Source organism: Triticum aestivum, chromosome 6B (genome assembly GCF_018294505.1).
Source record: "Triticum aestivum cultivar Chinese Spring chromosome 6B, IWGSC CS RefSeq v2.1, whole genome shotgun sequence".
Lineage (NCBI taxonomy): Eukaryota > Viridiplantae > Streptophyta > Magnoliopsida > Poales > Poaceae > Triticum > Triticum aestivum.
Genome location: NC_057810.1, coordinates 420,447,472 through 420,460,086, shown reverse-complemented (window position 1 = coordinate 420,460,086; position 12,615 = coordinate 420,447,472).

The window sequence follows — 12,615 nt, the reverse complement described above, 5'->3', positions numbered from 1 at the left end:
CGCATGGGCCTCCTTTTATATGCTCAAGGGGTCACCGACAGGTGGCAACGTAGACAAGGGTAAAAATGGAAAAGGAACTATGGTAGGTACAACTACCATGTACAGTGTATCATACCTAACCCTGACGGCAGGGGACAAAGGCATTAAATGCCCGTTTGTGTCGCCCAAACAGTGCAGAAAGGGACCGTCAGGGACGCCACCGCTCGCCACGATGGCGATCTTGTCAGTGCCGCTTGCCACCACGCACCGCTGGCTGCACAGCCTTCCGCCACGCGCGCCTGGAAAGGCCCCAGGGCGACACGTTGGTGGATGTGCTGGAGCGCTGATACAGAGTGGTAGCTTCCCGCGGCAAGCGCCTTGCCGCGGTCGTCGTCTTGTCGCGTCCGGGAGCTTGTCGCTCACCGGGCCTTGCCGGGACGCGTGGCGCGTCACGACAAGTTCCTTGAGATGCCTTGATTGGCCTTCCTGGCAAGCTCCTCTTGCCGGGGCCTTGTCTCCTTGGTTTGAATACTTTGTTCTTGAATGGCTTCCCGGCAAGCTCCTCTTGCCGGGGTCTTGTCTCTTAAGGGATGCTGCGACTGCCCGTGCACAAGTTCGGGATACTAGGGTACCCCTACTCTAGTACACCGACAGGAGCCCCCGGGCCTGGTTCACACACGGTGCCGAGCGCTGTTGGGCCAGGCCCAAAACAGGGCACAGGCACGCGCGGCCTAGGTTACGCCGTATCTTACTCCGTACCCACCGCGCCCTCCCCTAACGGCACGCATTGAATGCGGCGTCGTGGGAGAGATCGTGGGTGGTTTCTTTATTCGGAAAGGCAGATCGTCCGCCCCCTCCCTCTATATAAGCAGGGGAAACAGGGGCAGTTCGCACATCTCGCCGGTTGCTACTCCATTCTCAGAAATCTCCACCGCTCCCCCTTCTTCCCAAAGCTGTAAGAGAGCAGCGCTCCGCTCCCCATCGCCACTAGCACCGCCGACGCCGTCGGTCTCCCCCACCACCTCCGCCATGGCTCCGAAAGCCGACAAGGGGAAGGGCGTGAAGTCGGCCGAGGCGCAGCGGCTCGTGGCGCTGCGAAAGGAGCAGGCAACCTCCCCCCCAGCTCGTCGCGAAGGAGCTGAGGGAGTACTACTACCTCTTCTGGTCAACGGAGACGCGAGCGCATCCGCGCATGAAGGTACTCTCGGCCGCCGCCTCGAAACTGGCTCCGACCGGATACCCCTTTTTCGTGCTGTTCTTCTACTGCGGGCTCTGTTCGCCTTTCTCTGAATTCTTCTGTGATATCATGAACACCTACGGGCTCCACCTCCTTGACTTCACCCCCAACGCCGTTCTGACCATGGCAGTTTTCGCACATCTCTGTGAAAACTTTGTCGGAGTCCATCCAAACGTAGCCCTCTTTCGCCACTTCTTCATCCCCCGAGTCGAGAGAGGAGAGCCCTTGTCTGGTGGAATCGCCTGGATCTTGAGACTTGGCAAGAAGGACGCCTATCTGGAGGGAGACCTCCGCAGCAAGTGGGACGAGTGGAGGGCAGACTGGTGCTGGATTGTCGAGGAGAACCCGCAGCCATTCACCGCCGAGCGCCAAACCCCAGTAGTGCGCGGTAACAATTGGAGCAGCGTGGCCCCGGAGGATGCTAGGCTGAAGATTGCCATCACCAGGATCCTAGGCCTCAGGCTTGCCGGGCTGACTGTAGGCGCCGTTGGCGCAGATTTCCTTCGCTGCCGCATCGCCCCCCTGCAGGAGAGGAGGAGACCAGCCTGGGAGTTCCAGAACGCGGCGGACATCATGAGGCTGCGCCCGGGCCTCAATTTTAACTTTACTGTGTTGGAACTGGACGCGATGCTGCTGGAGCTGTTCAAGCACGATCCGGAACATCCCGGAGCGTTCAGGTTGCCGAGGAACGTCGTGCCGCTGTGCAACAACTCCTCGCTTGACCGCATCCATGCCATGATGCCACTGTGCGACTCGCATGGGATTGTCCCCAGATGGCAAGAGCCTTCCGACGACGTCGTGCAGGAGTTTTTTGATAGCTTGGTAGAAGTGGCGGTCCGCGCTGACGAGCAGAAGAGCCTCACCCGTGACACCACCGATGACGAGATGCAGCGCATCGCCACCAGGCTGGAAGAGGCGGCGGCAGCCGCTGCCGCGGGCGTGTTCGGATTCACCATGGAGGAGGCGGAGGCAGCAGAGGCGGCAAGCCTTGCGGAGCGAGAGGAGTTTGCTGGCGAGGAAGAGCTTGCCGGTGAGGAAGAACTTGCCGGTCCTGAAGCTAAGTCGAGCAAGCCCGCCGAGGGCGCGATCGGCTCCTCCTCCTCCCCACCTTCAGCCAGCTCGCCGCAAGAGGAGCCCCCAGCTCCACCGAGAAGGCGTCTCCACAAGGCCAGGGACGTAGCGGGGCGGCAGACGAGCCAACAGCCGCCGCGCCGCCCGACGCGCTCCACCGCGGCAAGCACCGTTGCCGCGGGAGCACCTCACGCTGCTGCGGTAACCGGAGCGGGGTCCTCCCGATCCACTGCCACTGCCCCTGCCAAACGGCCAAGGGGAACTACTCCTCCGCCTCGTCGCGCCGGAGGCGAGCCGGACTTCGATCTTTCTGCGCTCAGCTCCGACGAGGAAGAAGAAGAGTAAGATTCTCCGTTGTACTCGTATTTCTTCAATTCTTGCTGTTTTTGTCTTGTATCTGACTTGCTTCGGTCTGAACCCATTCCTTTTCAGGACGCTGGCTCAGAGAGCGGCGAAGAGAGCCAAGGCCCCGGTGATTGTCATCGAGGATGAACCCATTGCGCCCACGGGGGACATGCCTGAGACTACCTTGCCGGACCTGGCTACTACTCTTCAAAGCAGCCCCCAGCGCAGCCCCCAGCGTAAGTATATGGATTACTTTCTGCTGTTCAACGCGCATGGGTGCTCTTTCTTCGCTGATATCTGGCTGTTGGTTTGTGTAGGAGTAGAGCAGCCTCACCAGGAGTGCCCGGAAGCCGCCCCTGATACGCCATCAGCTTCGACTACGCCGCCAAGGGAGGATTCCCCGGCAAGGGAGCGTTCTCCGGCAAGGGAGGAATTTCCGGTAAGGGAGAAGTCTCCGGCAAGGGAGAGTTCTCCGGCAAGGGACAGCACCAGTGACCCTCCGGTGGTGGAGACCATGACTGCAGAACCTAGTGCAGGTAATCCTTTCGCTTGAAAACTGCCCTTGAGTTCTTCTTCTGATTTTCTTTTTGGAAATTTGCTTGACTTTTCTCCCTCCTCCGATCTTCAGATCCATCTGTCACGGAGGCAATGGAGACCGACGTCGCCGGCGAGGAGAACGCGCGCGGTGACACCGACGACGCCGTTGCCACCGAAGAAGGAGCCGGAGCTGATGATCCCGCCGGTGAAGAGGCCGCCTAGGCTGCAGCCGCAGAGGCTGGCGAGGGGTCCGGCGATTGCACTGACAGCCTTGAGGCCGCAGGAGCGCCAGGCGCTACACCGACCGCTGATCCCTCCGCCGCTGCTGCAGCGCTAGGCTCCGAAGAGCCCCAGCCCGGCGCTTATTTGAAGGTCGGCGATGGCATCTTCATCAAGCTCCCCTGGGCGTCGAGCTCTAGGGCGCCGGTTGAAGGAGAAATCCTGGATGGAGAAGTGCTTGCCTCCGCTGGGTTGACGCTTGTCGACATGCCGAGCAGCAGCAACGACGAGCCTGAGGAGGAACGGCTGCTGCGGAGGCTGATGTCGCTCTACCGCGCCTGACAGGCCAAGCTGGAGTCCCGTGAGGCGCTTGTCGCAAAGGCGGGAGTTGACATCGAGAAACGCGCGGAGGAGCTCCGGGGTCTTCGCCAGGAAGCTCTCCGGTCCCTGGCAGAGGAGCGGGAGAAACTCGCCGAGGAGCGGAAAGCCTTCCTCTTCGAGAAGGCCGAAGCTGAAGAGCAACAGCGGCTTGCCACCGAGAAGCTGTTTGCGCAAGAAGGTGAGTTGGCGCAGCGGAAGGTTAACCTTGACAGCCACGAGGAGGAACTTGCCGCGCGCGAGCAATCAATTGGCGGGGCCCTCCAGGAAGCAAAGAACGCTGCCGCAGCTGCCGAGGCCGCCAAGAAGGAGCTAGAGATGAAGGTGGCACAACTGGAGGCTGGTCTCAAGGCGAGTGGCGAGGAGCTTGCTGCGCTCAAGCGTGAGCGTGAGAAGGACGCCCTCACCCTTGGCGAGCTGCAGGGTCGTCTCGCTGAGAGGGGCCAGGAGCTTAGCGCCGCCAAGGACTCCAATGCAGATCTCGAGCTGAAGCTGGCCACCCTGACCCAGACGCTGGATGGTGCCAGGAAGCAGGAGGCTGTCTTGAAGAAGGAGATCAAGGCCAGCGAGGCGCTGCTGGCGAGTGCTGCTGCCGCTCAAAACACCTTCAGGGAGAATGTGGAGCACTGGACGGAGGGGCTCGTGGATGTTGCCGCAACCATTGACGGGGAGCTGGCGCAGCTGGGGATGGAGGATCTCGGGTACTCCTCCGATGAGCACCTCCCACCCAGCGCCAAGCTCAGCTTGTTCTTCAAAGGCGTGGCGACGGCCCTCCAGCGGCTCCAGGAGAGGATCCCAAAGCAGCTGGCCGACGAGTCGCGCAAGATCTGCGCGGGGCTCTTCAGAAGGTGCTGGTGAAGGTGGCCTTCCGCAACCCAGGCCTCAACCTCACCAACGTCCTCAGGTCCTTGCCGCCGGATGCTGATCTGGAAGCGCTCAAGGCCCTTGTCGCACCCATTGTGGACAAGGTGAGCGGGATCAAGAGGGTTGAGGGCGATCGCGTAGATTAGGCCGCCCATTTTCTCTTTTTCTTGTCGCTACTGGTCATGTTATGAAAACAATCTGTTAGAGCTGCGACAAGCTATCTTGTAATATAACTCTTCTTTTGGGTAGTGATTGCTATGTTATTTCCTTTACTTGATTCCTTCCTTTGTATGTTTTTACCCTACGCTTTTAGGGAACTTGTCGGCGCAGGCACCCTTGCCGCGAGCACTGAGTGCGGGACGTCAGCAGCCTACTGGCGGTGCCGCTACCGACAAGAAACCTTGTCGCAACTAGTCGCAGCTCACTTAAGTTGTTGAGCGGACTCGAAACAAAGTAAGGGCGCAACTAGCTACGAGTTGGTTCCTCCGCGCACAGGTTTTCCATACAAAGTACGGTCGTTCGAGGAAGATAACTTAAAAATTTAAAAACTGATTGCTCAAACTTTGGCAACTTAGCTTCTCTGTCGTTTGCTTCCCGTAAGGCAAAACTTTTCTTGAACGACGCTTGGTCCACACCATTATCTTCTCCTTTCCCCCCGGCAAACTTGTGTGCGAGGGAACCTTTCCTTCTTGAGAAAAAGAAAGAAGAGAAAATAAAGATATGGAACCTTTCAGCTCGTTATTGCTTACCGGGGGTCGGTGCTGCACAAAGTGTCAGATAATGCATGCAAAATATAGAAAGCATGAAATTGACAGGATGTGCGGAGCACATGAGCTTTATTTATGCATGGGATCTGCGCCCGGCTTTGTACGAAGGATTACATGCAACATCGGCAAGACTTGTACAAAAGGTGATTGCCGGAACAGGTTCCGGCAACCGCGCCCTACGGGTAAAACTTACGAAGATGCTCAATGTTCCAGGAGTTGCTCACCGGAATGCCATCTTCGGTCTCAAGGCGGACAGCGCCAGGCCTAGTGACTCGTTTCACCCGGTAAGGGCCTTCCCACTTCGGCGTCAACTTGTTGGAATTCTTGGCGGACTGAACGCGCCGAAGAACAAGGTCGCCTTCCTCGAAACTTCTGGCATTAACTTTGCGGCTATGGTAGCGGCGCAAAGCTTGCTGATATCGAGCAGCTCGTACAGCAGCCTGAAGACGGTCCTCCTCAAGGAGCAGCGCGTCATCTTGTCGCAGCTGCTCTTGCTCAAGCTCATCATAAGCTTGCACTCGAGGTGACCCGTATACGAGTTCTGTGGGGAGTACTGCCTCTGCTCCATAGACTAGAGCGAAAGGTTTCTGGCCAGTGGCTCGATTTGGCGTCGTCCTGACCGACAAAAGAACCACCGGCAGCTCCTCAATCCAGTTCTTTCCGCACTTGCGCAGCCTGTCGAAAGTCCTGGTCTTGAGCCCGCGCAACACTTCAGCATTTGCCCTCTCCACTTGACCGTTGCTTCTCGGATGAGCAACAGAAGCGAAGCAGACCTTGGCGCCAAGATCTTGGACATATTGCATGAAGGTGCGGCTCGTGAATTGTGTGCCGTTGTCGGTGATGATCCTGTTAGGGATCCCGAAACGGCAAACAATCGACCTGAAGAACTTGACTGCTGACTGTGCTGTCACCTTCCTCACTGGTTCCACTTCCGGCCACTTTGTGAACTTGTCGATTGCAACGTACAAGTACTCAAAGCCCCCGACAGCTCGGGGGAAGGGGCCGAGGAGGTCGAGCCCCCAGACCGAAAATGGCCAGGATAAAGGGATCGTCTGGAGAGCTTGAGCTGGCTGGTGTATCTGCTTGGAATGGAACTGGCACGCTTCACACTTGGTTACTTGTGCAGTTGCATCCTGGAGGGCTGTTGGCCAAAAGAAACCTTGCCGGAACGCTTTGCCGACAAGTTCTCTTGTGCCAATGTGGTGACCACATATGCCTCCATGTATCTCTGCCAACAGCTTTTGTCCGTCTTCCCGGTGAATACACTTCAATTTCACACCGTTGAGCCTTATTCTGTACAGTGTGTTGTCGACAAACTTGTACATACTTGACTGCCGGGCTACTCTTTCCGCTTCTTCTTGCTCTTCGGGAAGTTCTCCTGTCTGAAGGAAACGGACAATCTGCTGTGCCCATGCTGGAGCTTGCGGCTCGACAACAAGGACTAAAGGCACATCTACTGCTGCGGGAACATCCGCTTCTACGGCAAGAACCTGCGGCTCAGCCGGAGCTTGATGTTCCCCGGCAAGCTTGCCGGAGCAAAACTTGTCGGGAGCGTCTGCTTCAACGGAACAAACCCTAGGGCTTGCCGGAGCAGACTGCTCCTCAACACTCTTGGCGTTGATCTTGGGACCTTCTTGGCGGCGGCTTCGGGGAGCTCTGCCAGAAAATAGTCACCAGAAATCAACTTCCTCTTCTTGCTCCTCCAGTTGATGGTGTTACAGACGGTTGAGTCAGCTTGAGCACAAAGATTCCTGGTTCCACAGGTAACTTAAGTGCAGCGCACTTTGACAGGCTGTCGGCAATGTCGTTTTGAGATCTTGGAACATGTTCCATCTGTAGGCCGTCAAAATGCTCTTCTAGCTTTCTCACTTCATCAACGTAAGCTTCCATCAACGGACTCTGATAATTCTTGTTCACTTGGCGGACGACAAGCTGTGAGTCACCCCTGACAACGAGCTTCTTGATCCCAAGGTCTGCTGCGATCCTGAGACCGGCAAGCAACCCTTCATACTCTGCAGTATTGTTCGTTGGTTGCTCCTTGGGAAAGTGCATCTGGACTACGTACTTGAGGTGCTCTCCGGTGGGTGCAACAAGTAGCACACCCGCACCGGCGCCTTGCAGCGAGAAGGCACCATCAAAGTACATTAGCCACTCTTTGCTTGCCTCCTTGACGGGGATGCTCGTTTCTGGAATTTCTTCATCTGGTGTTGGCGTCCATTCTGCTACGAACTCTGCCAATGCTCTGCTTTGGATAGTTGAAGTGCTCTCAAACTTGAGGCCAAAGCTTGACAGTTCCAGTGCCCACTCGACAATCCTCCCTGTTGCTTCTAGATTTTGTAGTATCCTCTTCAGCGGAAAACGAGTGACGACTGTGATCTCATGTGCTTAGAAGTAATGGCGCAACTTTCTCGAGGCCATGAGAAGGCCGAAAAGCAATTTCTGCACACCAGAATACCTTGACCTAGCCCCCTGCAGAAGGGAACTGACAAAGTAAACTGGGCGCTGCACCATTTTCTTCTGCACCTCCTCGCGCACCTGCGCAGATTCATCTTTGTCGGGACCAGAGCTTGTCGGTGAAGCCGCCTGCCTGTCGCTGGATGCATCCGCCGTGGTTGCTAGCTCATCATCCGCCTCCTCTCCGCCACTAACGCAACACTAACCACTTGATTGGTTGCCTCTAGATACAGCAGCAACTTCTCTTGTGGCTTAGGTGCGACTAGTATTGGAGTGGAGGACATGTATCTCTTCAAGTCCTGCAGCGCAGCCTCCGCTTCCGGAGTCCATTTCATTGGACCTGCCTTTTTCAATATTTTGAAAAATGGCAGGGCGCGCTCAGCAGAGCGAGAGATAAACCTGCTGAGAGCAGCCACGCAACCGGCAAGTCTTCGTATATCCTTGACGCGCCCTGGTGCTTCAATCTGCTCGATGGCCTTGATCTTGTCGGGATTGGCTTCAATTCCCCGCTGAGACACGAAGAACCCGAGAAGCTTGCCAGAGGGGACTCCAAACACACACTTCTCAGGGTTAAGCTTGAGGTTGATCTTCCGCAGATTTGCAAAGGTTTCATCTAAATCTTGAATCAGAGTAGCCTTGTCCTTGCTCTTGACCACTATGTCATCCATGTAGGCTTCCACATTTCTGTGCATTTGTGGCTCAAAAGCGACATGGACTACCCTTGCAAATGTTGAACCAGCATTCTTTAAACCGAAGGGCATCCGTACGAAACAGTATGTGCCACATGGGGTGATGAATGCGGTCTTCTCCTCATCTTCTTCTACCATGAAGATCTGATGGTATCCTGAGTATGCATCAAGAAACGAAAGCAAGTCACATCCAGCTGTGGAGTCAACAATCTGGTCAATGCGTGGCAAGGGAAATGGGTCTTTGGGACAAGCTTTATTGACATCGGTAAAATCGATACAAAGCCTCCATTTCCCGTTTGCCTTACGCACGACTACAGGATTGGCCAACCACGTAGGATGGAGCACTCCTCTGACAAGGCCTGCCGCTTCCAATTTCTTGATTTCTTCTGTGATGAATTCTTGGCGCTCCACCGCTTGTTTCCTGACTTTCTGCTTGACGGGCCGCGCATGAGGACAGACGGCAAGATGGTGCTCGATTATTTTCCTGGGAACACCGGGGATGTCAGACGGTTGCCACGCAAACACATCAACGTTCACCCGCAGGAAAGCAACGAGCATGCTTTCCTATTTAGGGTCGAGAGTGGCACTGATGGTGAAGGTACCACCAGTGCCGTCCTCCTTGGCGGACACCTTCTTGGTCTCTGGTGGAGCTGCCATTGTCTTTTTATACTTGCCGGTGGAGCTCGATGGTGCGTCCTCGACGGTAGCGCAGCACTCCGAGGAGGTGCGCTTGCCGAAGTGGGCATCAGAGCTCTTGCCAGACTTGGTCTTCTTCTTCCCCCCGGGAGCTTCAGCGGCAAGTGACTTGCGATCTGTTGCGGCTGCTGCTTCCTGGTAGATCTTGTCGGCGCAGATAAGAGCATCCTTCTTGTCGCCAGGGACAGAGATGACACTTATCGGGCCTCACATCTTGAGCATGTTGTATGCGTAGTGAGAGGCTGCCATGAACTTGGCGAGTGCTGGACGGCCGAGTATCCCATTGTAAGGCAATGGAAAATCAGCAATGTCAAAAGTGACCCTCTCAGTCCTGAAGTTCAACTCGCTGCCAAATGTGACCGGCAACGTGATCTTTCCCTTCGGCTTGCTCCTTCCCGGATTGATTCCTTGGAATGTGTCGGTCTCTTCGAGCTCGCTGTCAGGGATCTGGAGTTTCTGGAGCATCACGGAGGAGATCAGGTTCAAGCCGGCCCCGCCATCTACTAGCATCTTAGTGACCTTGAGGTTGCGGATAGTTGGTGAAACCAACATCGGCAAGCACCCGACCGCAGTTATGCGATCAGGGTGGTCCTCAATATCAAAGATGATAGGCGTGCTGGACCATTTCAGAGGCTTGCGTGACTCGACGGGTGGTTCTGCTGCATTGACTTCCCGCACCCATTGCTTGAGCTGGCGGCGTGAAGTATGCAGAGAAGCACCGCCATCAACGCAGAGGACCTCTGTGGCTTTCTGGAACTCCTACTCATCGGTCTCATCATCATCCATATCTTCATCGTCGTCGTCATCTTCATCCTTGTCGCGGCCGCGGGGAGGTCTGTCTCCTTGCCGCTGCTTGGCCTTGCCGCGGCGTCCTCCCCGGCCGGGGAGTTTCTTGCCGGCTCCTCCAGCACCTTCCTGGGCCTTCTCCTTGTCACGGTGCTCGTACTCAGCCTTTTGCTGCTCGACAAGCTGCTCGACCTTCTTGCAGCTCTGGAGATCATGGCCCTTGGTGCGGTGGATCTTGCAGTACTGCTTGTTGGCGCCGTCCTGCTTGTCGGTGACCGCCATAACCTGGTAGTTGGTGCCAGCGGCAATCTCCTTGCCGGAGCTACCAGCTTTGGCTTTCTTGGCGCCACCTCCGTTGCCGGACTGCTCAACGACTAGTACAGCTTTGCCTTTCTTTTTCCTGTTGCTTCGCCGCCGGCCTTTCTTTGTCGGGGCAGCATCCTCACTGTCAGATCCTCCTGCTCCCGTATTCTCTCCGGGGAGTCTCCTCCCTTCTTCAGCACGTGCACACTTGTCGGCCAGGGCATATAGCTCACTGACGTCTCCGATCTTGCACATCGCCATCTCCTCCCGCATCCTGCGGTTTCGCACGTTCTAATGAAACGCGCTGATGACCGCGGCAGGGTGGACATCTGGGATGTTGTGCTGTACACGGCTGAATCTCTGAATATACTTGCACAGGGGCTCTCCTTCCTTCTGGGCGAGCAGATGAAGGTCGCTCTCTTGGCCGTGAGGCTTGTGGCCGCCTGTAAAGGCGCCGACAAACTGATGGCATAGATCTGCCCAGGAAGATATGGAGTTGTCCGGCAAGTGCATGAGCCAGGATCTGACATTGGGCTTGAGCACCAGCGGGAAGTAGTTGGCAAGGATCTTGTCGTCTCGCCCCCCGGCAGCCTGCACCGCGATGGTGTAGATGCTGAGGAACTCCGACGGATGCGACTTGCCATCGTACTTCTCTGGTACGTCTGGCTTGAAATTCTTCTTGCTGGGCCACTAGACTTGCGACAACTCACGAGTGAACGCAGGGCAACCTACCGCGTACGGCAAGTCGCCTGGTTCCTCTGGCGCATGCATGTCGACAGAGGGCCCAACGCGCTGGTCTGATTGACGCCGCGCTTCTCTTCGGCGCTCGATACGAGTACGAGCGTCTTCTTGTTGTCGTTCGTGAAGAACTTGGCGCTGATCGCGACGAGCTCGTGGATCTGATGACCCGGTGGAGTCGCTGTCAAGGTGGACCCGGCGAGTCGGTGATCTTGGCCTTCGGGGTGGAGAGTGCGTGGTGGTTGCACCCCCACCAGTCTTGTCACCATCATCTCGCGCCTGGCAGTCCTGCCGCGGCAGCGATGTACTCGGTTGCCACGCAGTGTCGCCGTTGGCGAAGCCGATGAGACTTTGAATAGTGGCCCTCCATTCGCCGGTCTTGTCGGCCATTGGAGGGTAATCCAGGAGCAGCTGAGCTCGCGCCAAAGCTTCTGCTGGAGTGGTGGCTGGTAGTGGCGAACGGTGCGAGGAGCGGGTTATGCTCGGATTTCTAACTATGTTAGAAGGAGCAGTATCCCGTCCAGGCGACCGTGCCTCGCTCGGGCCAGCATGTTGGCGTGCATGCTGGTCTTGGGCACCCCGAGATCCACCAGCTCGATCTTGTTCCAACGAACGCATGGTACTGCGAATACCATGACGCTGTTGGTCCCGCGCCTCCTGAGATGGGCGCGGTGCGCGTACGGACGCCGAGGTCTACGCAGCCTTGTCCTTGGACCTGGCAGCACTATGAGCACCCTCGTCGACGCCCGTTCTTCCGTCGGCATCTACCCCACCGCCCGTTTGCTCCAGTGGCGGCGGGATCGATGCAGACGGAACAGCTGCCTCCGAAGCCTTCTTCTTCGGTGGCATGTCGATGAAGATGACGAAGATCTAGCTCGTGTGAACGCCGGATCAGGTTCACACAATCTCGACGCCCCCTACCTAGCGCGCCAAAGATGTCGGGGAAATTGATCCATGAACACCTATGGGACCGGCAGACCGAGCCCCTTTCGGTTCGGCGGGGGGCGAAGGTCGCACGAAGAGCAGATCGAGGCGAAGCACACGAGCAGTTTACCCAGTTTCGGAGCTCTCCGGAGAGATAATACTCCTACTGCTGCATGTATGTGTATATTGAGTTCTTGCTCGGGAGCGCTCAGAGCTACGAGACCGAGCGTGAGAGTGTTTCTAGCTTCGAACAGGTCGAACCCCCTCTACGTTGCGCATGTGCCTCCTTTTATATGCTCAAGGGGTCACCGACAGGTGGCAACATAGACAAGGGTAAAAATGGAAAAGGAACTATGGTAGGTACAACTACCATGTACAGTGTATCATACCTAACCCCGACGGCAAGGGACAAAGGCATTAAATGCCCATCTGTGTCGCCCAAACAGTGCAGAAAGGAACCGTTAGGGACGCCACCGCTCGCCACGATGGCGATCTTGTCAGCGCCGCTTGCCACCGCGCACTGCTGGCTGCACAGCCTTCCGCCACGCGCGCCTGGAAAGGCCCCAGGGCGACACGTTGGTGGATGTGCTGGAGCGCTGGTACAGAGTGGTAGCTTCCCGCGGCAAGC